This window comes from Melopsittacus undulatus, unplaced genomic scaffold, assembly GCF_012275295.1.
Source record: "Melopsittacus undulatus isolate bMelUnd1 unplaced genomic scaffold, bMelUnd1.mat.Z mat_scaffold_228_arrow_ctg1, whole genome shotgun sequence".
In the NCBI taxonomy this organism is placed as follows: Eukaryota; Metazoa; Chordata; class Aves; order Psittaciformes; family Psittaculidae; genus Melopsittacus; species Melopsittacus undulatus.
This window is the reverse complement of record NW_022994172.1, coordinates 14250-41188: the sequence shown is the minus strand read 5'-3', so window position 1 is coordinate 41188 and position 26939 is coordinate 14250. Positions and strand designations below refer to the sequence as shown.

General features: G+C 53.4%; 2 long non-coding RNA genes across 5 annotated transcripts; both read left to right on the top strand.

Moving 5' to 3' along the window:
* The first annotated feature begins 7017 nt into the window (after positions 1-7017).
* On the top strand, positions 7018-10702 carry LOC117438398 (uncharacterized). Its single transcript, XR_004550746.1, has 3 exons — positions 7018-7686; positions 9688-9802; positions 10639-10702. It is a non-coding gene; the product is annotated as an uncharacterized lncRNA (long non-coding RNA).
* Positions 10703-16478: 5776 nt separating this feature from the next.
* Positions 16479-25223, top strand: LOC117438399 (uncharacterized). 4 transcript variants are annotated; one of them, XR_004550750.1, is made up of 5 exons: positions 16479-16514; positions 21016-21112; positions 21487-21611; positions 21831-21950; positions 24728-25223. It is a non-coding gene; the product is annotated as an uncharacterized lncRNA (long non-coding RNA). The 4 variants fall into 4 exon arrangements; XR_004550748.1 differs by lacking the exon at positions 16479-16514 and adding an exon at positions 20267-20317; XR_004550749.1 differs by lacking the exon at positions 16479-16514 and adding an exon at positions 20788-20873.
* Positions 25224-26939: the final 1716 nt, after the last annotated feature.

Here is a 26939-nt window from a genome sequence, read left to right as displayed (position 1 = left end):
TAACTCCTGTATGGTCATTTTTATCTTACTCTTCTCCGTTTCTAAACCTTTTTTAGATTCTTTTGGCACATTGTAAACAATGGAGAGGCTTTTCCATCTTATTCTGCCCAATCCTTACTAGATTTAAGCTGGTTTTGGCTCCTTCTTTAGTATTTGTGGTCATTTTTGGCCTGTTTTAAGCTGCTCTTGCCTATTTCTAATGTGCTTCAGGCTATTTCTAACCTCTTGATGCCCATTTCTAATTCTTCTGAAGCCATTCTGGCAGTTTCCAAACCATTTTGGTCCATTTCCTACCCATTTCTAGCCTGGTTTTGCCGTTTCCTAGCTTGGTTTAACTCCTGTATGGTCATTTTTATTTTACTCTTCTCCGTTTCTAAACCTTTTTTAGATTCTTTTGGCACATTGTAAACAATGGAGAGGCTTTTCCATCTTATTCTGCCCAATCCTTACTAGTTTTAAGCTGGTTTTGGCTCCTTCTTCAATATTTGTGGTCATTTCTGGGCTGTTTTAAGCTGCTCTTGCCTTTTTCTAATGTGCTTCAGGCTATTTCTAACCTCTTGATGCCCATTTCTAATTCTTCTGAAGCCATTCTGGCAGTTTCCAAACCATTTTGGTTCATTTCCTACCCATTTCTAGCCTGGTCTTCCCCTTCCTAGCTTGGTTTAACTCCTGTATGGTCATTTTTATCTTACTCTTCTGCATTTCTAAACCTTTTTTAGATTCTTTTGGCACATTGTAAACAATGGAGAGGCTTTTCCATCTTATTCTGCCCATTCCTTACTAGTTTTAAGCTGGTTTTGGCTACTTCTTTAGTATTTGTGGTCATTTTTGGCCTGTTTTAAGCTGCTCTTGCCTATTTCTAATGTGCTTCAGGCTATTTCTAACCTCTTGATGCCCATTTCTAATTCTTCTGAAGCCATTCTGGCAGTTTCCAAACCATTTTGGTCCATTTCCTACCCATTTCTAGCCTGGTCTTGCCCTTCCTAGCTTGGTTTAACTCCTGTATGGTCATTTTTATCTTACTCTTCTCCGTTTCTAAACCTTTTTTAGATTCTTTTGGCACATTGTAAACAATGGAGAGGCTTTTCCATCTTATTCTGCCCATTCCTTACTAGTTTTAAGCTGGTTTTGGCTACTTCTTTAGTATTTGTGGTCATTTCTGGCCTGTTTTAAGCTGCTCTTGCCTATTTCTAATGTGCTTCAGGCTATTTCTAACCTCTTGATGCCCATTTCTAATTCTTCTGAAGCCATTCTGGCAGTTTCCAAACCATTTTGGTCCATTTCCTACCCATTTCTAGCCTGGTTTTGCCGTTTCCTAGCTTGGTTTAACTCCTGTATGGTCATTTTTATCTTACTCTTCTCCGTTTCTAAACCTTTTTTAGATTCTTTTGGCACATTGTAAACAATGGAGAGGCTTTTCCATCTTATTCTGCCCAATCCTTACTAGATTTAAGCTGGTTTTGGCTCCTTCTTTAGTATTTGTGGTCATTTTTGGCCTGTTTTAAGCTGCTCTTGCCTATTTCTAATGTGCTTCAGGCTATTTCTAACCTCTTGATGCCCATTTCTAATTCTTCTGAAGCCATTCTGGCAGTTTCCAAACCATTTTGGTCCATTTCCTACCCATTTCTAGCCTGGTTTTGCCGTTTCCTAGCTTGGTTTAACTCCTGTATGGTCATTTTTATTTTACTCTTCTCCGTTTCTAAACCTTTTTTAGATTCTTTTGGCACATTGTAAACAATGGAGAGGCTTTTCCATCTTATTCTGCCCAATCCTTACTAGTTTTAAGCTGGTTTTGGCTCCTTCTTCAATATTTGTGGTCATTTCTGGGCTGTTTTAAGCTGCTCTTGCCTTTTTCTAATGTGCTTCAGGCTATTTCTAACCTCTTGATGCCCATTTCTAATTCTTCTGAAGCCATTCTGGCAGTTTCCAAACCATTTTGGTCCATTTCCTACCCATTTCTAGCCTGGTCTTCCCCTTCCTAGCTTGGTTTAACTCCTGTATGGTCATTTTTATCTTACTCTTCTGCATTTCTAAACCTTTTTTAGATTCTTTTGGCACATTGTAAACAATGGAGAGGCTTTTCCATCTTATTCTGCCCATTCCTTACTAGTTTTAAGCTGGTTTTGGCTACTTCTTTAGTATTTGTGGTCATTTTTGGCCTGTTTTAAGCTGCTCTTGCCTATTTCTAATGTGCTTCAGGCTATTTCTAACCTCTTGATGCCCATTTCTAATTCTTCTGAAGCCATTCTGGCAGTTTCCAAACCATTTTGGTCCATTTCCTACCCATTTCTAGCCTGGTCTTGACCTTCCTAGCTTGGTTTAACTCCTGTATGGTCATTTTTATCTTACTCTTCTCCGTTTCTAAACCTTTTTTAGATTCTTTTGGCACATTGTAAACAATGGAGAGGCTTTTCCATCTTATTCTGCCCAATCCTTACTAGATTTAAGCTGGTTTTGGCTCCTTCTTTAGTATTTGTGGTCATTTTTGGCCTGTTTTAAGCTGCTCTTGCCTATTTCTAATGTGCTTCAGGCTATTTCTAACCTCTTGATGCCCATTTCTAATTCTTCTGAAGCCATTCTGGCAGTTTCCAAACCATTTTGGTCCATTTCCTACCCATTTCTAGCCTGGTTTTGCCGTTTCCTAGCTTGGTTTAACTCCTGTATGGTCATTTTTATTTTACTCTTCTCCGTTTCTAAACCTTTTTTAGATTCTTTTGGCACATTGTAAACAATGGAGAGGCTTTTCCATCTTATTCTGCCCAATCCTTACTAGTTTTAAGCTGGTTTTGGCTCCTTCTTCAATATTTGTGGTCATTTCTGGGCTGTTTTAAGCTGCTCTTGCCTTTTTCTAATGTGCTTCAGGCTATTTCTAACCTCTTGATGCCCATTTCTAATTCTTCTGAAGCCATTCTGGCAGTTTCCAAACCATTTTGGTTCATTTCCTACCCATTTCTAGCCTGGTCTTCCCCTTCCTAGCTTGGTTTAACTCCTGTATGGTCATTTTTATCTTACTCTTCTGCATTTCTAAACCTTTTTTAGATTCTTTTGGCACATTGTAAACAATGGAGAGGCTTTTCCATCTTATTCTGCCCAGTCCTTACTAGTTTTAAGCTGGTTTTGGCTACTTCTTTAGTATTTGTGGTCATTTCTGGCCTGTTTTAAGCTGCTCTTGCCTATTTCTAATGTGCTTCAGGCTATTTCTAACCTCTTGATGCCCATTTCTAATTCTTCTGAAGCCATTCTGGCAGTTTCCAAACCATTTTGGTCCATTTCCTACCCATTTCTAGCCTGGTCTTGCCCTTCCTAGCTTGGTTTAACTCGTGTATGGTCATTTTTATCTTACTGTTCTGCATTTCTAAACCTTTTTTAGATTCTTTTGGCAAATTGTAAACAATGGAGAGGCTTTTCCATCTTATTCTGCCCATTCCTTACTAGTTTTAAGCTGGTTTTGGCTACTTCTTTAGTATTTGTGGTCATTTTTGGCCTGTTTTAAGCTGCTCTTGCCTATTTCTAATGTGCTTCAGGCTATTTCTAACCTCTTGATGCCCATTTCTAATTCTTCTGAAGCCATTCTGGCAGTTTCCAAACCATTTTGGTCCATTTCCTACCCATTTCTAGCCTGGTTTTGCCGTTTCCTAGCTTGGTTTAACTCCTGTATGGTCATTTTTATCTTACTCTTCTGCATTTCTAAACCTTTTTTAGATTCTTTTGGCACATTGTAAACAATGGAGAGGCTTTTCCATCTTATTCTGCCCAGTCCTTACTAGTTTTAAGCTGGTTTTGGCTACTTCTTTAGTATTTGTGGTCATTTCTGGCCTGTTTTAAGCTGCTCTTGCCTATTTCTAATGTGCTTCAGGCTATTTCTAACCTCTTGATGCCCATTTCTAATTCTTCTGAAGCCATTCTGGCAGTTTCCAAACCATTTTGGTCCATTTCCTACCCATTTCTAGCCTGGTCTTGCCCTTCCTAGCTTGGTTTAACTCGTGTATGGTCATTTTTATCTTACTGTTCTGCATTTCTAAACCTTTTTTAGATTCTTTTGGCAAATTGTAAACAATGGAGAGGCTTTTCCATCTTATTCTGCCCATTCCTTACTAGTTTTAAGCTGGTTTTGGCTACTTCTTTAGTATTTGTGGTCATTTTTGGCCTGTTTTAAGCTGCTCTTGCCTATTTCTAATGTGCTTCAGGCTATTTCTAACCTCTTGATGCCCATTTCTAATTCTTCTGAAGCCATTCTGGCAGTTTCCAAACCATTTTGGTCCATTTCCTACCCATTTCTAGCCTGGTTTTGCCGTTTCCTAGCTTGGTTTAACTCCTGTATGGTCATTTTTATTTTACTCTTCTCCGTTTCTAAACCTTTTTTAGATTCTTTTGGCACATTGTAAACAATGGAGAGGCTTTTCCATCTTATTCTGCCCAATCCTTACTAGTTTTAAGCTGGTTTTGGCTCCTTCTTCAATATTTGTGGTCATTTCTGGGCTGTTTTAAGCTGCTCTTGCCTTTTTCTAATGTGCTTCAGGCTATTTCTAACCTCTTGATGCCCATTTCTAATTCTTCTGAAGCCATTCTGGCAGTTTCCAAACCATTTTGGTCCATTTCCTACCCATTTCTAGCCTGGTCTTCCCCTTCCTAGCTTGGTTTAACTCCTGTATGGTCATTTTTATCTTACTCTTCTCCGTTTCTAAACCTTTTTTAGATTCTTTTGGCACATTGTAAACAATGGAGAGGCTTTTCCATCTTATTCTGCCCAATCCTTACTAGATTTAAGCTGGTTTTGGCTCCTTCTTTAGTATTTGTGGTCATTTTTGGCCTGTTTTAAGCTGCTCTTGCCTATTTCTAATGTGCTTCAGGCTATTTCTAACCTCTTGATGCCCATTTCTAATTCTTCTGAAGCCATTCTGGCAGTTTCCAAACCATTTTGGTCCATTTCCTACCCATTTCTAGCCTGGTCTTGCCCTTCCTAGCTTGGTTTAACTCCTGTATGGTCATTTTTATCTTACTGTTCTGCATTTCTAAACCTTTTTTAGATTCTTTTGGCACATTGTAAACAATGGAGAGGCTTTTCCATCTTATTCTGCCCAATCCTTACTAGTTTTAAGCTGGTTTTTGCTCCTTCTTTAGTATTTGTGGTCATTTTTGGCCTGTTTTAAGCTGCTCTTGCCTATTTCTAATGTGCTTCAGGCTATTTCTAACCTCTTGATGCCCATTTCTAATTCTTCTGAAGCCATTCTGGCAGTTTCCAAACCATTTTGGTCCATTTCCTACCCATTTCTAGCCTGGTCTTGCCCTTTCCTAGCTTGGTTTAACTCCTGTATGGTCATTTTTATCTTACTCTTCTCCATTTCTAAACCTTTTTTAGATTCTTTTGTCACATTGTAAACAATGGAGAGGCTTTTCCATCTTGTTCTGCCCATTCCTTACTAGTTTTAAACTGTTTCTTTGTTACTTCTATTTGTGGTAATTTCTGTCCTGTTTTAAGCTGCTCTTGGTTATTTGTAATCTTCTTTAGGCTATTTCTAACCTATTGATGCCCACTTGTTTCTCTTTTGAAGCCATTCTGGCAGTTTCCAAGCCCTTTTGGTCCATTTCTTGTCATGTGTTGTCCCCCCCAATACGGCATCTGCTTTTCCCCACCACGCCAATTTGTCTTCCCCCCCGCCACTCCCCCCTGTTCTTCTATCCCGTATCCCACTCTTCACCCCTTTCTCATCATCTATCCCTTTTAACCGCCATTATTCCCACACCCCCACCCCCCTTCTCTACCATCTGTCCCCCCTAACAGCCATTCTCCCCCCCTTCCCCACTATCTCTCCCATTTAAACCCCTTTCCTCCGTCATCACAACAGTCTTCCCGCCCACCAAAGCCCGAACTAACCTTCGTCCAGCAAGTCTCGATCTTTACCGTGCCGAGCTAAACCCTGCTGAGCACCGTAACCGTGCACGTACAGAAAACAAAGCTGCGTTCCAGCCCTCACTGCTGTCTGCTCCTTCCCGGGCACTGCCATCGCTCCCTCACACAAAAGGACACCGCTGATTGGCCACCGGTCTCTAGGCGGGAAAACGGCCCCTCAGCCGTGCGGCCCGGGATTGGACGGCGCTGACCCTCCGCCCCGCCCCCCCGGGTGGCTTCAGCTCTGCTTGGCTCACTTCGGGTTAGCATAGCCTGCGTTAGTTTACCACGGCTGTGTGGTTTGGCCTAGCCTGGGGAAGCATAGCATAGCCTCCATCCAGCGTGAGATTAAGATGAGTGAGATTAGACCTGGGTGAGATTGACTGGGGGGAGACTGACCCTAGTCAGATTTGTCCTGGGTCAGATTTGTCCCTGGTCAGATTACCCCAGGGGTCAGATTAGCTCGAGTCAGGTTAGTCCGGGTCAGATTAGTCCGGGTCAGATTAGCCCGGTCAGATTAGCCCAGGTCGGATTATCCCGGGTCAGATTAGCTTGGGTGACCCGGTTTGGATCATCCCGGGTCATTTAGCTCAGATAAGAGACAGGTGAGATTAGACGGGTGAGATTATCCTAGCCTCCTTAACTTAGTTTAGTCTGAGTTACCTTGAGTTAGTCTTGGTTAACCTGGATTAGCCTATCCTCAGTTAGCCTGGGTTAGATGAGCCTGGATTAGATGGGGTTAGCCTACCCTATCATAGGGCGGGGTATATGGGAGGACAATACTGGGGTTTTGGGGATATGGAGTCCCTACATGGGGGTCTGTGGGGGGATTTGGGGGTCTGGAGTCCCTGCATGGGGGTCTATGGGTGTATTTGGGGGTCTGGAGTCCCTACATGGGGGTCTGGGGGGATTTGGGGGTCTGAAGTCCCAGTATGGGGGTCTGTGGGGGGATTTGGAGTCCCTGTATGGGGGTCTATGGAGGGATTTGGGGGTCTGGAGTCTCTCCGTGGTGTTCTGTAGGGGTGTGGAGACCCCTTATGGGGTGTATGGGGGAATACGGGGGGATATGGGGTTCTGGAGTCCCTAGATGACGTGTGGGGCAATAGGGGGGGGATACGGGGTTCTTAGCAGTCAGTGCAAAAATTCAAGTTAATATCATAATATCATGGTAAAAGCTGCAAGCTCTGAAGTGGTACAGGCTGGCAGGAAGCTCCCAGTGTATGGTTTGGTGTGAGCAGCACCGATGTATTAGGTTTGGCATAGTAGTACATGGGTTTTTTTTCTTGTTTTTAGTGGCCATCTATGCCATCTATGCATCTATGCTTAACTTGTTAACAATTTATGTTCATATGTACGAGGAGGAGGAACATAAAGATGATGTAAGGATAGACAGGTTTGTAAAACCAGCCATTTCTTCAAGGGACGGCTGCTGCAGCAATACCCTGCTTGCACGATGCCCTATATGAGTGTCTGTTTTGAGCGAGTTTTACACGTGACCTGCACCCTGATCATGCGTTCTTTTTAGGCTGCACACCCGCCTATCAGCCTCATCAGCGTTGATGCTGTGGACCCACATCAGTGGTTTCTTGAGCTTTGAGAAAAACCCAGTTCTTGTTCTTAGATAAATACAAGAACCCTTCTGTTTCAGAGCAGCGTGCAGCCATGTGCACACTGTGTGTGCCAGAACAGACCCTTTCAAGAGCTCCAGAAGACTTTTTTAGCCTCTTTCTTTCATCTGCAAGACCAAAAAGGAAAGAGAGGTTTCTGCAACTGGGAAGCAGGAGAAGAGAGTGGAGGTATGTCTGGTAATCGTAGCACATGCTTCTCTGACCTTGCCGAGAGAGGAAATCCATTTACTCTCTGCTTTCATCGATTGGTCTGTAATTTGCCTGTAGTTATCCTCCCCATTTCTACATTTTACAGAATCATGGAATGGTTCATGTTGGAAGGGACCTTAAAGCTCATCCAGCTCCAACCCCTGCCACAGGCAGGCAGGGACACCTCACACTAGAGCAGGTTGCTCCAAGCCCCTGTGTCCAACCTGGACTTGAACACTGCCAGGGATGGGGCAGCCACAGCTTCTCTGTGCACCCTGTGCCAGCGCCTCAGCACCCTCACGGGGAACAGCTTCTGCCTAAGAGCTCAGCTCAGTTTCCCCTCGGGCAGGTTCAAGCCATTCCCCTTGGCCTGTCCCTACAGGCCCTTGTCCCAAGCCCCTCTCCAGGTTTCCTGCAGCCCCTTTAGGCACTGGAGCTGCTCTCAGGTCTCCCCTTCAGGAGCCTTCTCTTGTCCAGGCTGCCCCAGCCCAGCTCTCTCAGCCTGGCTCCAGAGCATAGCTGCTCCAGCCCTCGCAGCAGCTCCATGGTTTCCTCTGGCTCGCTTGAGCAGCTCCACGTCCCTCTTGAGCTGGGGCTGAAGATGTGGATGCAGGACTTTGTTTCCTCTTACATTGGCATAATGCAGAGTGACACTTTAACAGCTGGACAGATGTAGATTCTCCTACCTGGGGCCAGTAAATGAGAGCAAAACCACATCCTCTGCTTGAACAAGGAAGAAATTATTTTGTTCACCTTGTTTACGTGCTTAATTCAAGAAGTTTTTTCCCTTCCAGTCAATTACATTCACGTAATTGAAAACATTGTCCCAGGAAATCTCAGCTTGGTTTGCTTTCCTGCTCGGAGACCATTGCGCTGCTTTTTGCTTAAACAGCAATTGCTTTGCTTGCAGGCTGTTTTGCAGCAGCTCTATGGCTATGGGGAATTACCAGTGTTTTTCTAATCATCCTGTTGGATGTTGTGACAATGCAGGTCCCCGGTTTCCTCTTGACATTTGGGTACTGCCAGCAGAGTTTGCAGCCCTTGGTGTTGTCTTTGTTGAATTAGGACCTGCACTGCTGAGGAGAAGGCAAGGCCTGGAGGGAGGGAGGGAGAACCAGGAACAGGTCAGCCCCAGTATTTTTCTGTAATGAGGGTGGTAAAGCACTGGCAGAGGTTGGCCAGAGAGGTGGTGGATGCCCCATCCCTGGGGACATTCAAGGCCAGGCTGGATGTGGTTCTGAGCACCCTGATGGAGTTGAAGATGTCCCTGCTCATGGCAGGGGAGGTTAGACCAGATGACCTTTAAAGGTTCCTTCCAACCAAAACCATCCTGTGCTCATATGATTAGAACCCCAGGGAATGCAGGCATTTCCCTACAGCTGCTGAGGGTCTCTTTAGAAGCCCAAGGCCACAGTTACCCTTCTTTCTTAGGGAAGGGCTTCCCGTCCTCACGCTCTTTGGTGTGTCTGGTGGCATTGTGCCCATGCCGAAGCTTGTCTTTGGCACCTTGAGCTAAAGTGCTTCACTGACATGAGGTTAAATTCATCTGGAGGAGCCTGTTTTAATGCAGCCAGGGAGGGGAAACTGGCTTATTATTTGCAGTACTGAGCTCTGTTCAGCAGGTGGGTCACGGTAAATGTTTGCTGCCACAAGTACCAGTACCAGTGCGAGTAACACCCAGCTCTGGGCAAATGCACCTTGATTTCAACCTATTTGAACTGGTCACTTACCAGCATAGCAAGTATCACATCCTGCAGGCAAAGCTGCTCAGGTGCAGCTGATGGATCCCTGAGCCCAGCAGGAGGCCTGAGGCTGCTTTTCCATTTACCTCTAAGAGCAATGACATTGGAACCACGGCAGGACGTAGAGCTTTCGTGTGCATAACCCCAAATGTATCTGCCTTTCCTAGCCTGCCAGGCAGGCAGCGTTAGTGCCGCTTTCTAGCTCACTAAAGGGTATTATCTGCTCAACATTTTCCAGTGACAAGACTTCACCTGTACCGTAGCTGATGGTGGGCTCACAGACCAGAACACACACAGCCTATTGCACAGATCGGCTTTCCTGGCAGCCCCGGGCAGCACTTGCAGGGACAGAGGTGTGTACTTAGCCCCTGATTCCAAGAAGATGCCGTAACATGGCTGTTTCTAACTCATTTATGCCCACTTCTAAACTGTTTTATTTGCTATTTCTAAATTCTTTCTGCCATTTCTAACCCGTGTTTGGTCACTTCTAACCCTTTTAAAGCCATTTCTTAAAATTTCCCTCTTTTTTTGGCCCTTTTCTCACTCTGTTTAAGCCACTTTTTTATTTCTCTAACCCATTTTTTCCCATTTGTCAGCAGCTTTAAGCCTTTTTTGACGATTTCTAACACAATTGTGGCCACTTCTAACTAGATTTAAACCCATTTTTAGCCATTTGCAACCCTTATATGTCCAATTCTAACCTGGTTTAAGCCATTTTGTCCATTTCTAAACTATTTTTTCTTCTAACCATTTTTTTTTGCCACTTCAAACACATTTTTGCCCATTTCTGAGCCTGGTTTAAGCCATTTTTCCCCATTTCTACCCTATTTTAAGCCATTTTAGTCTATTTCAAAACAATTCATGGCCATTTCTATCCCAGTTTTGCCCATTTCTTACCAGTTTTAAGCCGTTTTTGGCAATTTCTAACCCATCTTTCCCATTTCTAACCCCTTTAAAGCTTTTTTGGGGGCTATTTCTGACCTGTCTGTGGCTGTTTCTGTCCCATATTTATCCACATCTTCCGCATTGTAGGCCATTTTTGCCCACTTCTAACCCATTTTTACCCATTTCTTGATTGTTTTAATCCATTTTGGGCCACTTGTGTTCCACTTTGGACCATTTGTAAGGTGTTTTGAACCATTTTTTTCATTTTCTAACCCATGTTTGCCCATTTCTTATCTCATTTTAGGTATGGGACGCCTAAAAATAGTTACTGAAAGAGACTAAAAGACAAGGACAGCTGGAAAAAACATGAATGAAAAAGGAAATAAATAAAATGTGTAAAGAAAATAAAAAGCAAAAGAGAAGAATGTGATTATAAATCCCCACAAAGCAAACACAAAGCAATAAAAGTCTGAAAGAATCTCGAATAGAAGTTCCCTGAGCAACTTTGTCCCAGCCCCAATATTGCAAACTGTCCCCACTCAGCAGCTGGGGTCCCCGGAGGCTGTCAACGGGGAGGGGAGCCGCCGTTGCTCTCAGGCCGTTGCTTCTGCAGCGTGTGCTGCCACCTCGTGTCCAAGCGTCGGTACTGCAGGTGCTGGAGGTGGGGGGGGCACGGCGTAGCTCGGGGCACTGCTCGCTGCTGCCATCCTGTGTCCAAAGCTCGGTACTGCAGGTGCCGGAGATGCGGGAGGGGAAGCAAAGGGGTGGCTCAGAGCAAAGGGAGGTGCTGCCCTCCTGTGGCCAAAACTACGAACTGCACGCCAAGAGGCCGGAGCCGCCCGAAGGGAACCGAGCGCAGCCGAAGCCGCCTGAGGGGGACGGAGCCGCCCGGAGGGACCGGAGTAGCTTCCATGGGGTCCCAGGGGAGCCGACAGCTGCCATTGCCCCCCCCGTTTGCCTCCGCCGAGTCCCGTTACCCCCATGATTCGCCTCGGCTCGGTACGGTACGGTCCGGGCCCGGTTCGGCGGCACAACCCGCACCCCGACTGGCTGAGACGCCTGTCAGTCACTCTTACTACCGCCCCGCTTCCGTTCGGCTTCTACACTGGCCCCCCCACTCCTCTGATTGGCTGCGGCGCTTGTCAGTCACGCCTAGTCCCGCCCGGCTCCGGCGGCGCCGGATCACTGCTCTGATTGGCTGCGGCGGTTGTCAATCACGCTTAGTCCCGCCCGGCGCCGACGGCGCCCCCCCACGCCTCTGATTGGCTGCGGCGGTTGTCAATCACGCTTAGTCCCGCCCGGCGCCGGCTCCACCCCCCACGCCTCTGATTGGCTGCGGCGGTTGTCAATCACGCTTAGTCCCGCCCGGCGCCGGCGGCGCCCCCCCACTCCTCTGATTGGCTGCGGCAGTTGTCAATCACGTTTAGTCCCGCCCGGCGCCGACGGCGCCCCCCCACGCCTCTGATTGGCTGCAGCGGTTGTCAATCACGCTTAGTCCCGCCCGGCGCCGACGGCGCCCCCCCACGCCTCTGATTGGCTGCGGCGGTTGTCAATCACGCTTAGTCCCGCCCGGCGCCGGCTCCACCCCCCACTCCTCTGATTGGCTGATGCGCACGTGACCCGCTCCTAGCCACGCCCCTCTCCGGCTCCGCCCCCCTCTCCTCTGATTGGCTGATGCGCACGTGACCCGCTCCTAGCCACGCCCCTCGCCGGCTCCGCCCCCCCCCCCCTCTGATTGGCTGATGAGCACGTCACCCGCTCGTAGCCACGCCCCTCGCCGGCTCCGCCCCCCCCCTCTTCTGATTGGCTAATGAGCACGTCACCCGCTCCTAGCCACGCCCCTCTCCGACACCGCCCCCCCACTCCTCTGATTGGCTGAGGCGAAGCCGAACCCTCCCGAAGCGGCGGAACCGGCCGAAGAGAACCGAGCGGAGCCGAAGCCGCCTGAAGGGGACGGAGCCGCCCGAAGGGAACCGAGCGCAGCCGAAGCCGCCTGAGGGGGACGGAGCCGCCCGGAGGGACCGGAGTGGCTTCCATGGGGTCCCAGGGGAGCCGACAGCTGCTATTGCCCCCCCCGTTTGCCTCCGCCGAGTCCCGTTACCCCCATGATTCGCCTCGGCTCGGTACGGTACGGTCCGGGCCCGGTTCGGCGGCACAACCCGCACCCCGACTGGCTGAGACGCCTGTCAGTCACTCTTAGTCCCGCCCCGCTTCCGTTCGGCTTCTACACTGGCCCCCCCACTCCTCTGATTGGCTGCGGCGCTTGTCAGTCACGCCTAGTCCCGCCCGGCTCCGGCGGCGCCGGATCACTGCTCTGATTGGCTGCGGCGGTTGTCAATCACGCTTAGTCCCGCCCGGCGCCGACGGCGCCCCCCCACGCCTCTGATTGGCTGCGGCGGTTGTCAATCACGCTTAGTCCCGCCCGGCGCCGGCTCCGCCCCCCACTCCTCTGATTGGCTGATGCGCACGTGACCCGCTCCTAGCCACGCCCCTCTCCGGCTCCGCCCCCCCTTTCCTCTGATTGGCTGATGCGCACGTGACCCGCTCCTAGCCACGCCCCTCTCCGGCTCCGCCCCCCCTCTCCTCTGATTGGCTGATGAGCACGTCACCCGCTCCTAGCCACGCCCCTCTCCGACACCGCCCCCCCACTCCTCTGATTGGCTGAGGCGAAGCCGAACCCTCCCGAAGCGGCGGAACCGGCCGAAGAGAACCGAGCGGAGCCGAAGCCGCCTGAAGGGGACGGAGCCGCCCGAAGGGAGCCGAGCGCAGCCGAAGCCGCCTGAGGGGGACGGAGCCGCCCGAAGGGAACCGAGCGCAGCCGAAGCCGCCTGAGGGGGACGGAACCGCCCGGAGGGACCGGAGTGGCTGCCACGGGGTCCCAGGGGAGCCGACAGCTGCCATTGCCCCCCCCGTTTGCCTCCGCCGAGTCCCGTTACCCCCATGATTCGCCTCGGCTCGGTACGGTACGGTCCGGGCCCGGTTCGGCGGCACAAGCCGCACCCCGACTGGCTGAGACGCCTGTCAGTCAATCTTACTCCCGCCCCGCTTCCGTACGGCTTCTACACTGGCCCCCCCACTCCTCTGATTGGCTGCGGCGCTTGTCAGTCACGCCTAGTCCCGCCCGGCTCCGGCGGCGCGGGATCACTGCTCTGATTGGCTGCGGCGGTTGTCAATCACGCTTAGTCCCGCCCGGCGCCGGCGGCGCCCCCCCACTGCTCTGATTGGCTGCGGCGGTTGTCAATCACGCTTAGTCCCGCCCGGCGCCGACGGCGCCCCCCCACGCCTCTGATTGGCTGCGGCGGTTGTCAATCACGCTTAGTCCCGCCCGGCGCCGGCGGCGCCCCCCCACTCCTCTGATTGGCTGCGGCGGTTGTCAATCACGCTTAGTCCCGCCCGGTGCCGACGGCGCCCCCCCACGCCTCTGATTGGCTGCGGCGGTTGTCAATCACGCTTAGTCCCGCCCGGCGCCGGCTCCGCCCCCCACTCCTCTGATTGGCTGATGCGCACGTGACCCGCTCCTAGCCACGCCCCTCTCCGGCTCCGCCCCCCCTCTCCTCTGATTGGCTGATGCGCACGTGACCCGCTCCTAGCCACGCCCCTCTCCGGCACCGCCCCCCCCTCCTCTGATTGGCTGATGAGTACGTCACCCGCTCGTAGCCACGCCCCTCGCCGGCTCCGCCCCCCCACTCTTCTGATTGGCTGATGAGCACGTCACCCGCTCCTAGCCACGCCCCTCTCCGACACCGCCCCCCCACTCCTCTGATTGGCTGAGGCGAAGCCGAACCCTCCCGAAGCGGCGGAACCGGCCGAAGAGAACCGAGCGGAGCCGAAGCCGCCTGAAGGGGACGGAGCCGCCCGAAGGGAACCGAGCGCAGCCGAAGCCGCCTGAGGGGGACGGAACCGCCCGGAGGGACCGGAGTGGCTGCCACGGGGTCCCAGGGGAGCCGACAGCTGCCATTGCCCCCCCCGTTTGCCTCCGCCGAGTCCCGTTACCCCCATGATTCGCCTCGGCTCGGTACGGTACGGTCCGGGCCCGGTTCGGCGGCACAAGCCGCACCCCGACTGGCTGAGACGCCTGTCAGTCACTCTTACTCCCGCCCCGCTTCCGTACGGCTTCTACACTGGCCCCCCCACTCCTCTGATTGGCTGCGGCGCTTGTCAGTCACGCCTAGTCCCGCCCGGCTCCGGCGGCGCGGGATCACTGCTCTGATTGGCTGCGGCGGTTGTCAATCACGCTTAGTCCCGCCCGGCGCCGGCGGCGCCCCCCCCACTGCTCTGATTGGCTGCGGCGGTTGTCAATCACGCTTAGTCCCGCCCGGCGCCGACGGCGCCCCCCCACGCCTCTGATTGGCTGCGGCGGTTGTCAATCACGCTTAGTCCCGCCCGGCGCCGGCGGCGCCCCCCCACTCCTCTGATTGGCTGCGGCGGTTGTCAATCACGCTTAGTCCCGCCCGGTGCCGACGGCGCCCCCCCACGCCTCTGATTGGCTGCGGCGGTTGTCAATCACGCTTAGTCCCGCCCGGCGCCGGCTCCGCCCCCCACTCCTCTGATTGGCTGATGCGCACGTGACCCGCTCCTAGCCACGCCCCTCTCCGGCTCCGCCCCCCCTCTCCTCTGATTGGCTGATGCGCACGTGACCCGCTCCTAGCCACGCCCCTCGCCGGCTCCGCCCCCCCCTCCTCTGATTGGCTGATGAGTACGTCACCCGCTCGTAGCCACGCCCCTCGCCGGCTCCGCCCCCCCCCGCTTCTGATTGGCTGATGAGCACGTCACCCGCTCCTAGCCACGCCCCTCTCCGACACCGCCCCCCCACTCCTCTGATTGGCTGAGGCGAAGCCGAACCCTCCCGAAGCGGCGGAACCGGCCGAAGAGAACCGAGCGGAGCCGAAGCCGCCTGAGGGGGACGGAGCCGCCCGAAGGGAACCGAGCGGAGCCGAAGCCGCCTGAGGGGGACGGAACCGCCCGGAGGGACCGGAGTGGCTGCCACGGGGTCCCAGGGGAGCCGACAGCTGCCATTGCCCCCCCCGTTTGCCTCCGCCGAGTCCCGTTACCCCCATGATTCGCCTCGGCTCGGTACGGTACGGTCCGGGCCCGGTTCGGCGGCACAAGCCGCACCCCGACTGGCTGAGACGCCTGTCAGTCACTCTTACTCCCGCCCCGCTTCCGTACGGCTTCTACACTGGCCCCCCCACTCCTCTGATTGGCTGCGGCGCTTGTCAGTCACGCCTAGTCCCGCCCGGCTCCGGCGGCGCGGGATCACTGCTCTGATTGGCTGCGGCGGTTGTCAATCACGCTTAGTCCCGCCCGGCGCCGGCGGCGCCCCCCCACTGCTCTGATTGGCTGCGGCGGTTGTCAATCACGCTTAGTCCCGCCCGGCGCCGACGGCGCCCCCCCACGCCTCTGATTGGCTGCGGCGGCTTGTCAATCACGCTTAGTCCCGCCCGGCGCCGGCGGCGCCCCCCCACTCCTCTGATTGGCTGCGGCGGTTGTCAATCACGCTTAGTCCCGCCCGGTGCCGACGGCGCCCCCCCACGCCTCTGATTGGCTGCGGCGGTTGTCAATCACGCTTAGTCCCGCCCGGCGCCGGCTCCGCCCCCCACTCCTCTGATTGGCTGATGCGCACGTGACCCGCTCCTAGCCACGCCCCTCTCCGGCTCCGCCCCCCCTCTCCTCTGATTGGCTGATGCGCACGTGACCCGCTCCTAGCCACGCCCCTCGCCGGCTCCGCCCCCCCCTCCTCTGATTGGCTGATGAGTACGTCACCCGCTCGTAGCCACGCCCCTCGCCGGCTCCGCCCCCCCACTCTTCTGATTGGCTGATGAGCACGTCACCCGCTCCTAGCCACGCCCCTCTCCGACACCGCCCCCCCACTCCTCTGATTGGCTGAGGCGAAGCCGAACCCTCCCGAAGCGGCGGAACCGGCCGAAGAGAACCGAGCGGAGCCGAAGCCGCCTGAAGGGGACGGAGCCGCCCGAAGGGAGCCGAGCGCAGCCGAAGCCGCCTGAGGGGGACGGAGCCGCCCGAAGGGAACCGAGCGCAGCCGAAGCCGCCTGAGGGGGACGGAACCGCCCGGAGGGACCGGAGTGGCTGCCACGGGGTCCCAGGGGAGCCGACAGCTGCCATTGCCCCCCCCGTTTGCCTCCGCCGAGTCCCGTTACCCCCATGATTCGCCTCGGCTCGGTACGGTACGGTCCGGGCCCGGTTCGGCGGCACAAGCCGCACCCCGACTGGCTGAGACGCCTGTCAGTCACTCTTACTCCCGCCCCGCTTCCGTACGGCTTCTACACTGGCCCCCCCACTCCTCTGATTGGCTGCGGCGCTTGTCAGTCACGCCCTAGTCCCGCCCGGCTCCGGCGGCGCGGGATCACTGCTCTGATTGGCTGCGGCGGTTGTCAATCACGCTTAGTCCCGCCCGGCGCCGGCGGCGCCCCCCCACTGCTCTGATTGGCTGCGGCGGTTGTCAATCACGCTTAGTCCCGCCCGGCGCCGACGGCGCCCCCCCACGCCTCTGATTGGCTGCGGCGGTTGTCAATCACGCTTAGTCCCGCCCGGCGCCGGCGGCGCCCCCCCACTCCTCTGATTGGCTGCGGCGGTTGTCAATCACGCTTAGTCCCGCCCGGTGCCGACGGCGCCCCCCCACGCCTCTGATTGGCTGCGGCGGTTGTCAATCACGCTTAGTCCCGCCCGGCGCCGGCTCCGCCCCCCACTCCTCTGATTGGCTGATGCGCACGTGACCCGCTCCTAGCCACGCCCCTCTCCGGCTCCGCCCCCCCACTCCTCTGATTGGCTGATGCGCACGTGACCCGCTCCTAGCCACGCCCCTCGCCGGCTCCGCCCCCCCCTCCTCTGATTGGCTGATGAGTACGTCACCCGCTCGTAGCCACGCCCCTCGCCGGCTCCGCCCCCCCACTCTTCTGATTGGCTGATGAGCACGTCACCCGCTCCTAGCCACGCCCCTCTCCGACACCGTCCCCCCCACTCCTCTGATTGGCTGAGGCGAAGCCGAACCCTCCCGAAGCGGCGGAACCGGCCGAAGAGAACCGAGCGGAGCCGAAGCCGCCTGAGGAGGACGGAGCCGCCCGAAGGGAACCGAGCGGCAGCCGAAGCCGCCTGAGGGGGACGGAGCCGCCCGGAGGGACCGGAGTGGCTTCCATGGGGTCCCAGGGGAGCCGACAGCTGCCTATTGCCCCCCCCGTTTGCCTCCGCCGAGTCCCGTTACCCCCATGATTCGCCTCGGTTCGGTACGGTACGGTCCGGGCCCGGTTCGGCGGCACAACCCGCACCCCGACTGGCTGAGACGCCTGTCAGTCACTCTTACTCCCGCCCCGCTTCCGTTCGGCTTCTACACTGGCCCCCCCACTCCTCTGATTGGCTGCGGCGCTTGTCAGTCACGCCTAGTCCCGCCCGGCTCCGGCGGCGCCGGGATCACTGCTCTGATTGGCTGCGGCGGTTGTCAATCACGCTTAGTCCCGCCCGGCGCCGGCGGCGCCCCCCCACTCCTCTGATTGGCTGCGGCGGTTGTCAATCACGCTTAGTCCCGCCCGGCGCCGACGGCGCCCCCCCACGCCTCTGATTGGCTGCGGCGCTTGTCAATCACGCTTAGTCCCGCCCGGCGCCGACGGCGCCCCCCCACGCCTCTGATTGGCTGCGGCGGTTGTCAATCACGCTTAGTCCCGCCCGGCGCCGGCTCCGCCCCCCACTCCTCTGATTGGCTGATGCGCACGTGACCCGCTCCTAGCCACGCCCCTCTCCGGCTCCGCCCCCCCTCTCCTCTGATTGGCTGATGCGCACGTGACCCGCTCCTAGCCACGCCCCTCTCCGGCTCCGCCCCCCCTCTCCTCTGATTGGCTGATGCGCACGTGACCCGCTCCTAGCCACGCCCCTCGCCGGCTCCGGCCCCCCCTCCGCTGATTGGCTGATGAGTACGTCACCCGCTCGTAGCCACGCCCCTCGCCGGCTCCGCCCCCCCACTCTTCTGATTGGCTGATGCGCACGTGACCCGCTCCTAGCCACGCCCCTCTCCGGCTCCGCCCCCCCTCTCCTCTGATTGGCTGAGGCGAAGCCGAACCCTCCCGAAGCGGCGGAACCGGCCGAAGAGAACCGAGCGGAGCCGAAGCCGCCTGAAGGGGGACGGAGCCGCCCGAAGGGAACCGAGCGCAGCCGAAGCCGCCTGAGGGGGACGGAAGCCGCCCGGAGGGACCGGAGTGGCTTCCACTGGGGTCCCAGGGGAGCCGACAGCTGCCATTGCCCCCCCCGTTTGCCTCCGCCGAGTCCCGTTACCCCCATGATTCGCCTCGGCTCGGTACGGTACGGTCCGGGCCCGGTTCGGCGGCACAAGCCGCACCCCGACTGGCTGAGACGCCTGTCAGTCACTCTTACTCCCGCCCCGCTTCCGTACGGCTTCTACACTGGCCCCCCCACTCCTCTGATTGGCTGCGGCGCTTGTCAGTCACGCCTAGTCCCGCCCGGCTCCGGCGGCGCGGGATCACTGCTCTGATTGGCTGCGGCGGTTGTCAATCACGCTTAGTCCCGCCCGGCGCCGGCGGCGCCCCCCCACTCCTCTGATTGGCTGCGGCGGTTGTCAATCACGCTTAGTCCCGCCCGGCGCCGACGGCGCCCCCCCACGCCTCTGATTGGCTGCGGCGGTTGTCAATCACGCTTAGTCCCGCCCGGCGCCGGCGGCGCCCCCCCACTCCTCTGATTGGCTGCGGCGGTTGTCAATCACGCTTAGTCCCGCCCGGCGCCCAGGGCGCCCCCCCACTCCTCTGATTGGCTGCTGCGCCGTTGTCAATCACGCTCCTAGTCCACGCCCGCTCTCCAGGCTCCGCCCCCCCTCTCCTCTGATTGGCTGATGCGCACGTGACCCGCTCCTAGCCACGCCCCTCTCCGGCTCCGCCCCCCCTCTCCTCTGATTGGCTGATGCGCACGTGACCCGCGCCTAGCCACGCCCCTCGCCGGCTCCGCCCCCCCCTCCTCTTGATTGGCTGATGAGTACGTCACCCGCTCGTAGCCACGCCCCTCGCCGGCTCCGCCCCCCCACTCTTCTGATTGGCTGATGAGCACGTCACCCGCTCCTAGCCACGCCCCTCTCCGACACCGCCCCCCCACTCCTCTGATTGGCTGAGGCGAAGCCGAACCCTCCCGAAGCGGCGGAACCGGCCGAAGAGAACCGAGCGGAGCCGAAGCCGCCTGAGGGGGACGGAGCCGCCCGAAGGGAACCGAGCGCAGCCGAAGCCGCCTGAGGGGGACGGAGCCGCCCGGAGGGACCGGAGTGGCTTCCATGGGGTCCCAGGGGAGCCGACAGCTGCCATTGCCCCCCCCGTTTGCCTCCGCCGAGTCCCGTTACCCTCATGATTCGCCTCGGCTCGGTACGGTACGGTCCGGGCCCGGTTCGGCGGCACAACCCGCACCCCGACTGGCTGAGACGCCTGTCAGTCACTCTTAGTCCCGCCCCGCTTCCGTTACGGCTTCTACACTGGCCCCCCCACTCCTCTGATTGGCTGCGGCGCTTGTCAGTCACGCCTAGTCCCGCCCGGCTCCGGCGGCGCCGGATCACTGCTCTGATTGGCTGCGGCGGTTGTCAATCACGCTTAGTCCCGCCCGGCGCCGACGGCGCCCCCCCACGCCTCTGATTGGCTGCGGCGGTTGTCAATCACGCTTAGTCCCGCCCGGCGCCGGCGGCGCCCCCCCACTCCTGTGATTGGCTGCTGCGCACGTGACCCTTTCGTAGCCACGCCCCTCTCCGGCTCCGCCCCCCCTCCTCTGATTGGCTGATGCGCACGTCACCCGCTCGTAGCCACGCCCCTTCGGTCATCGCCCCCCCACTCCTCTGATTGGCTGAGGCTCCACCCGCGCAGTCGCTTTTCTTCACCGTGTGCAGTACCGAACTTTGGCCACATGATGGCAGCACCAGTCGTCTCTCGGCGCTGCACCTTCGCTTTCCCGACCCGGTTTGCCGCTGATTGCCGCCCGAAGGACACACGGTAGTACCGGACAGCGGCCCCCAGCCGCTTTCTCCCCCGTCGCCCCCCATTTCAATGCTGAATTTTCGACAGAGCGGCCCCCCCCTCCCGTCTTCACCGACACATGACGGCAGCAGCGAGCGGCTTCCGGAGCCGCTCCGCCCCCCCCACCTCCACCACCTGCAGTACCGCCGTTCGGACGCACGGTGGCAGCACACGCTCCCTTTTTCGGTGCCGCAGGGGAAACGGGCTCCGGAGCTGCTGCTCCGCGCCCGGCTTCAGTCCTCCGTGGAATGCTCCTCGGAGCGGTGCTTTTGGTTTTGCAAACGCCGCAGGCATCACCTGCACACACAGAGCTCCTGCCCTCGCTTGGCCACCTGAAATTCAGAGGGAGCTCTGCACACGGCCTCTCCGGTGCCCGATCTCTGGATCTCTCTCTAAGAGATGGGGCTGTTCTCTGGATAAAGCACGCCGGGGTTTGCTTTGTTGAAGAGCCCTTTTCTCCCTGGATCTCCTCCTGGGCTGCAGCCATCAGCCAAAACGGAAAGCACTGCTCATCCTACCTCTTTTACCCCAGGTGCTGCTTTGCCCCCAGATCATTGAGGGAGGAGTTGTGGCTGCTGCCTGGGGTATAAAGGCGCAGTGTTGCCGGGAGAGGCTCATTCAGCTCTCGGGCTTCAGCGGGTTGAGTTCTCTGTGCTGTGCTTTGTGTTTTGTAGCTTTGGAGTCTTGCGGCGTTTTGTGCTGTTGTGCTGGGATGTTTGCCGTAATGGAATCAGCTGAGTGCGGAGCATCAGGACCTCTCAAGGCTTCCCAGTGAGTGCATTAACAAGTGTCTCTGTACGGCTTTCTTTTCAGGGCTGTTATATTTATATTGTTATAATTTTATTATACTTGTCAGTCACAGCACACGGAGCGCGAGCGTCCAGCCCGGCTCCCACAGTTGGGGAGCCGCTACCGAAAGCTGGTGCTGGGCATCCCCTACACACGGAGGCACCCGGAGCGGTGCCACCAGTATGCCGAGCAAGCCTGGGTAGGGGATGGCCAGCGACAGCTTTTCCGGACAGATTTCAGCCGTCCATGCCTCAGTTTTCCTATCTATAAGCCAGGAACAACAGCAATTCTCCCCTGCTTCCCTGCGCTTCCCAGTTTGCCGGTTTTATTTATTCTCTTCTCTGTTCCTTTGAAAGGCAGCTCCCACCCGTAAGCACCAAAGAGTCCTCCTCAGCCTCGGGTCTGAGTCAGCTCCCCGGGCATGGGGCATTCTGTGCTGCAGGGAACAGAGCGTGCGGGCGACACGGGTCCTGCATGGACAGTAAGTAAAGGGCTCAAAGGAAAAGAGGGGGAAACAGAAAAGTCTAAAGCCATTTTTCAGGGTTCCAGCCCCTTCCCCAAATTGGTTGCTTCTTTTTGGCACTTCCCGCTGTTTCGAAGAGCTTTAATGATGCTGGGTTGTATGAGCCGATAGGCTCAGAGCCCCGCAGTCATGCTTTTGCTGGGCTGATGTTGTCAATTCTCCTTTGTTTTCCCTCAGCCTCGTTGCTGCTCTCGTCTGCGTGCGATCATCCAGGGTGAGACCAGGGGACATACTAGGAAGACTGCTTGGGATGCCTTCCGTCTTCTCCCTGCGTACCAGGAACTCTGTCATCTGACGGTGAGTAATACCAGTGTGCTTTTGTACACGGTATGCAGCCTGCCAAAGTGTTTTGCTTCCAAGTTACCATTGTGTATTACCCAAAAGCAACTGAGACATTTGGGGTTAGCTTTGTATATAGATACAGATGAGGCATCTGAAGCGTGTCTGTCTGTAAAAAATACCTACATTTAGATCAGACTCAAATCTCTCTGGAGAAGATGTTGTTCCTTATGGTCCTGCTGAAGTCTGTTTGGAAGAGATACCAAGCAATAGTGGCTCTGTCTAAATAACAAGTATTATTAGTTTGGGCCTGTTTTATTGGCTGGAAAGGCTTCTGAAGAAGCACACCAGCGTACTGGGAATATAATGGGAGGTGTAAAGGGCTTTGTTAACCTTTACTGGGACTTGAACGCTTGTGGTGGAAGGAAAATTTGGCAGGCATAGGTGTTAGTTTGTATAAGGGAAGCCTTAGGTTGGGTGGTGTCAGTGTCGGTTTGGGTCTTACAGGGGTCAGGTTGGATACTGCTGGTGGCCCTTTGGGAGCCATTGGTGTTAGGATGGATAGTACAGAGTGGGTGAGGTTGGAAGGGATTTCCTGCTGTTTACTCCAAGCCCTTGCTCAGCCTCTGGTGCCTTGTCCTCTCTGAACATCTCCAAGATCTCTACAAGTTCTTTGGGCAACGTGTTCTGGTGATTGGTTTGTTTGAGAGTAAACCTTTTCTCTTAATGTTTAAATGAACTTTCCTGCCCTGTGTTTCGTTTCCTGCCCATTGCCTCTGTCTGTGGTTTTGGTTGTGTTGTGACACGGGGAACAGCTCCATGGGGTGCTACAAAATGTCATCAGACAGCCTGGGTGACCTTTGAAGGTACCACCTTTTCCATTGGCAGTGAGATAAGAACCTGGTTTGGGTTTTTGCCTTCCCCTACATGTGTTTGCCTTCCCCCTGATGTGTTTGGAAAATAAAGCTAGGACTGCTGGCTTTTGTGTTGCAAGGAGGGGAACAGGTAGGCAGAGGTATTTGTAGAATATAATGCATCCCATTTTTATTTTATGTAGATGAGGTGCCAACCAGCAATTAATAATGTGGGAAGTTAACCAGATTTGAAGAAACATGAAAGAGGGTTTATGAGTGAATCAGAACTGAGCAGATGACCTGCTTTGATTGAGCTCTATGCACTTGCTGGAATGTTTTTCTTTTTTTGGGGTTTTTTTTTTTGGTCAGTTGAGGGAGTCAGTGCTGACATGCTGTAGAGAAGTAAATTGGTGAATCTGGGTGAAACTGGCTCAGTTTAATTTGTATACACAGCCCCACAAACATAGGAATTTGTAATCCCTGTGATGGATTTGAAATGAAAATCTACTGCTGTGACATGTGAGGGTGAGCGGACATTGCAATTGCCAGACAGAACACCAGACTTTAACAGTAAAATTCGCTCATCTCATGCAGAAGTGGAGCAGCAGACTGGGTATTATGGTGCAGTTCAGGGCTCAAACTCAGAGAAGCTGTGCTTCAGCTCCTGTTTTCCTAGCATTTAACCATACGAAGAACCTATGGAGAAGCTTGGTTGCAACTTGTGGTCTGCTAGGGTAGTGAAGGAAGTAGGCTGTGAGGGAGATCAGGTCTTTTAAGTTTTAGGTTGCTACTTCTTTGGGCACTTGGAGGACTAGTTTCAGTCTGTTACTGTTCTCTGCTGGTAACAAGGAGTAGCTGATGACTAAGACAGTCAAGGTAACCAGATGGTCCATTGGGCCGTTCCACCTTTCACTTGTACGTGACAGGACTGAGTGGCACAAGCAAGCAACCTATCCTGTCCTGTAAACTCCATTACTATTTATTCCCTTTTTTTCTCAACTTAAACCACATAAAAGCAGCTACTTTTCTTTCCGGGCATAGAAACAATGTTCTCCCTGTAATGAGCTGCTCCATGGTGTGTTCCTACCCATGGATATCATTAAAATAATAAACTCCAGATCATTAATTTGCTGCACACTGCTTGCTGTGTTAATGGCTGCTGCCTTTCCTTCCCGTCATCCTTGATGATACTGAGGGCAGGTGGCTGTTTCTGGGAGGAGCAGTCTGGTTTCCCATGGAGAAGCTGAATTGTTTCATCTCACTCTCCATCACTGGCAATGGCAAACAAGGCTCTTAGATAAATGCATATTGGTGCTTTTTTTCCTTCCTGTTGGAAAAGGTGGTACAGGCTATGTTTGTGTGTGTGTGTTCCAGTATCCAGGGGCTGGTTCATAGCCTGTTGAGCTGTGCTAGATAGTAAAATATGTTACCTCTTCTGAGAACTGATAAATATGCTTAAAAGTCTTCTGTGGAGGTATATGGATAAACTTGAAGTATCTCAGATATATGGTGCTAGATATGTTTGCTAAGGGTTTATATACACTTTGAATTGAGATATGAGTAGTGATCATCAGGGAAGAAATCTTTTCATTAACTTGATTAGGCCACAGATCCTTATACCCTGTCTTGACAGTTCTTGGACAACAACAGTCTTGCCTTAAATGGCATAGATCAAGGTCAGTCAGTAGAATATGAGATGTCTTATAAGTATCCTTACTCTATCCCCCAGTATCATGAATATTTAAAGAACTAATAACTATTTTCAGTGTATACGCAGGTAAGCTTTATCCAAGTAGACAGGTGCTCATTGTGAAGTACAGTTTTAGTCCCTTCTTTGTAATTCTTCTGTATATAGGTTGTGGTAATGGAGAGACAGAAGTGTTTGGCACTGCTGCCAGATTGTAACCAGACCTTACCTCTGCCTTTTTCTTCTCCTTGTAGCTCCTCCAGATGGACCTCCTTTCCAGCTGAACTCAATCACCACTGCACTGATTTCAGGCCTTGTCCACCTAGGAGTCACAAACGTTTTCTTTTTCGTATGTTCCTTAACTCTTCTGTGCAGAAAGTGGCATGACAGTTCAGTCTTGAGTGGCATCTGAAATGCAGGTTTCAGCTGAAACCGGTGATTTACTTGCACTTTTTCTGTGGGGCTGTCTTTCTTGTCCATGAAATATGATTCCATTAAAAAATGTTGACACAATGTTCCAGCTGTATCCAGCTTCTATACCAGCTGTTCTGTATTTTTATTTTGCTAGATTATGTTGTGTAGGTAAAGCAGCAGTGGTATTGGTAACATTCAGAAATGCTCATAAGTTCATACACACGTAGTAAGATAAGGATCTCGTCTATTTTGTCATGGCATTTTTCACATGTTTGCTTCTCAGAAGGACTTTGTTTTATTCTATCTTGGTTAAAAATAAAAACAAACCAAAACTTGCGACACGCTTAGAATAAGTGATTTTGTGTATTGTTCATTTGGAAGTGTTTTTAGATGTATCTTCCATTGGATTGTGATGATAACATGTGAAGGACATAATTTGGTTGCATGTCTTTAAGTCATATAGTTTAAGGCAAACTGCAGTTGGTCCCAGGGAATGATGCTGCAGTTCTTGAGGTGGAAAAATCTTTTTCCAGCAAAATCGTTGTGTAAGAAGCAGTGAAAACTTTAACTAATGTTTACCATCAAGTTAATTATGCACAGATGCACAAGTGTCCCAGGCCAAGTGGAATTCTGACCTTTGGCCATCAGAATTGATGAATGGCTTTTGTGGCAAATGAGGAGTGCCAGCAGAAGGGATTCAGGGCCTTGTGTGACTCCTTGGGAGAAGGCTTGGTTTGGAAAAGAGGTCAGATGTGGACTTTGGGTTTCGTTTACCCACATCTATAATGGGGTCAAGAGTAGTTCCACATAGTTCAGTGTGTGGTTCATACTCTGTCCCATGAGGTGGGTCTTCTGTGGCCTAAGTCCAGTTTATTTAAGAACGTTTCATGTGCAGAGCAGTTCACAGCCTGAATTGGTTTAATCTGCAACATCTGGAAATAACTTTACCGAAGTCCCCTGACAGTGAAGACTAAGCCATTACAGAAGGTAAGTCCTTGTAGCCACTGAGAGCTGGCTAAACTTGCCCCTTGAGGTGGTAGAAAAACTGACAGTCCAGAAGGCATTTAGGCACAGGGGTAGAACAAATAAATTCTGTTTAAGGGCCTCTCACTCGGGCACAATCATATGATAAACCATTTAAACAGTTTCCAGTGTATGGTGCTGCGTGGCAGCCTTGGAGCCCAGACAAAGCCACCCTGAGCGCTCTGCAGTTGCTGAAGTAGGTGTGCTCTCCAGCTTCTTTGGAATTCCTGCTTCGGCTTTATAAATCCCTTGGTGATCCTTCTGAGAAAATGCCGGTGTCAGAGCAAATTATTATTACTACTGACATGATAATAAAAGGTGAAATCAGATGTTGCTTGGAAAATTGAATTCCTGCTATAAAATGATGCTGTCAGGGCTGTGCATTGCACAGTACCTGCATTTGCTCATTTAAAGTAGTATGTCATCTACTCTACAGCTGCTTTTCAGCTCCTCCCCTCTCCTCCCAGTAATTGGCAAATGATGGGATGTGGTTACATGGCCATTTACAGTACTTATTAGCATTTCATTTATAACATTATCATCCAAACCAGATTTAATTGCTGTCTGGGTGTAAACATTTCTATCTTGCAAATGGCAACTCCATTCACTTCTCTGCCACTGAGGAATACGGTATATTCTCAGAAGAGAAAACACAAATTTGTCACGGATGGCTGCATCCACTGTACCTGAAGAAGAAAGAGCTTAAAAGACGCTGTGGCTCCTTGGGAGTATAGACAAGGATAACAGCATAAATTGCATTCAAATATTTGCAAATATGGTACAGTAATTTGGCATGGCTCCTTTGGTTTTTATCTCATAGGAGGGAAATGTTATAAATTTTCTGATTTAGTATCCTAAAGATCACAAAGTCTCACTCTTAAAAGTGTTTGTGAGAGCATCCGCAGCCTAGCCACTGTACGATTGTTCCCAAAAGAGCATCTGTCTGTGCTTTGCCAAACCTGTGTTTAAATATAAGTGTTGATAGCTTGGCATTCATTTCTGTTGGAGAGATGCTAAGCAGTGGTCAGG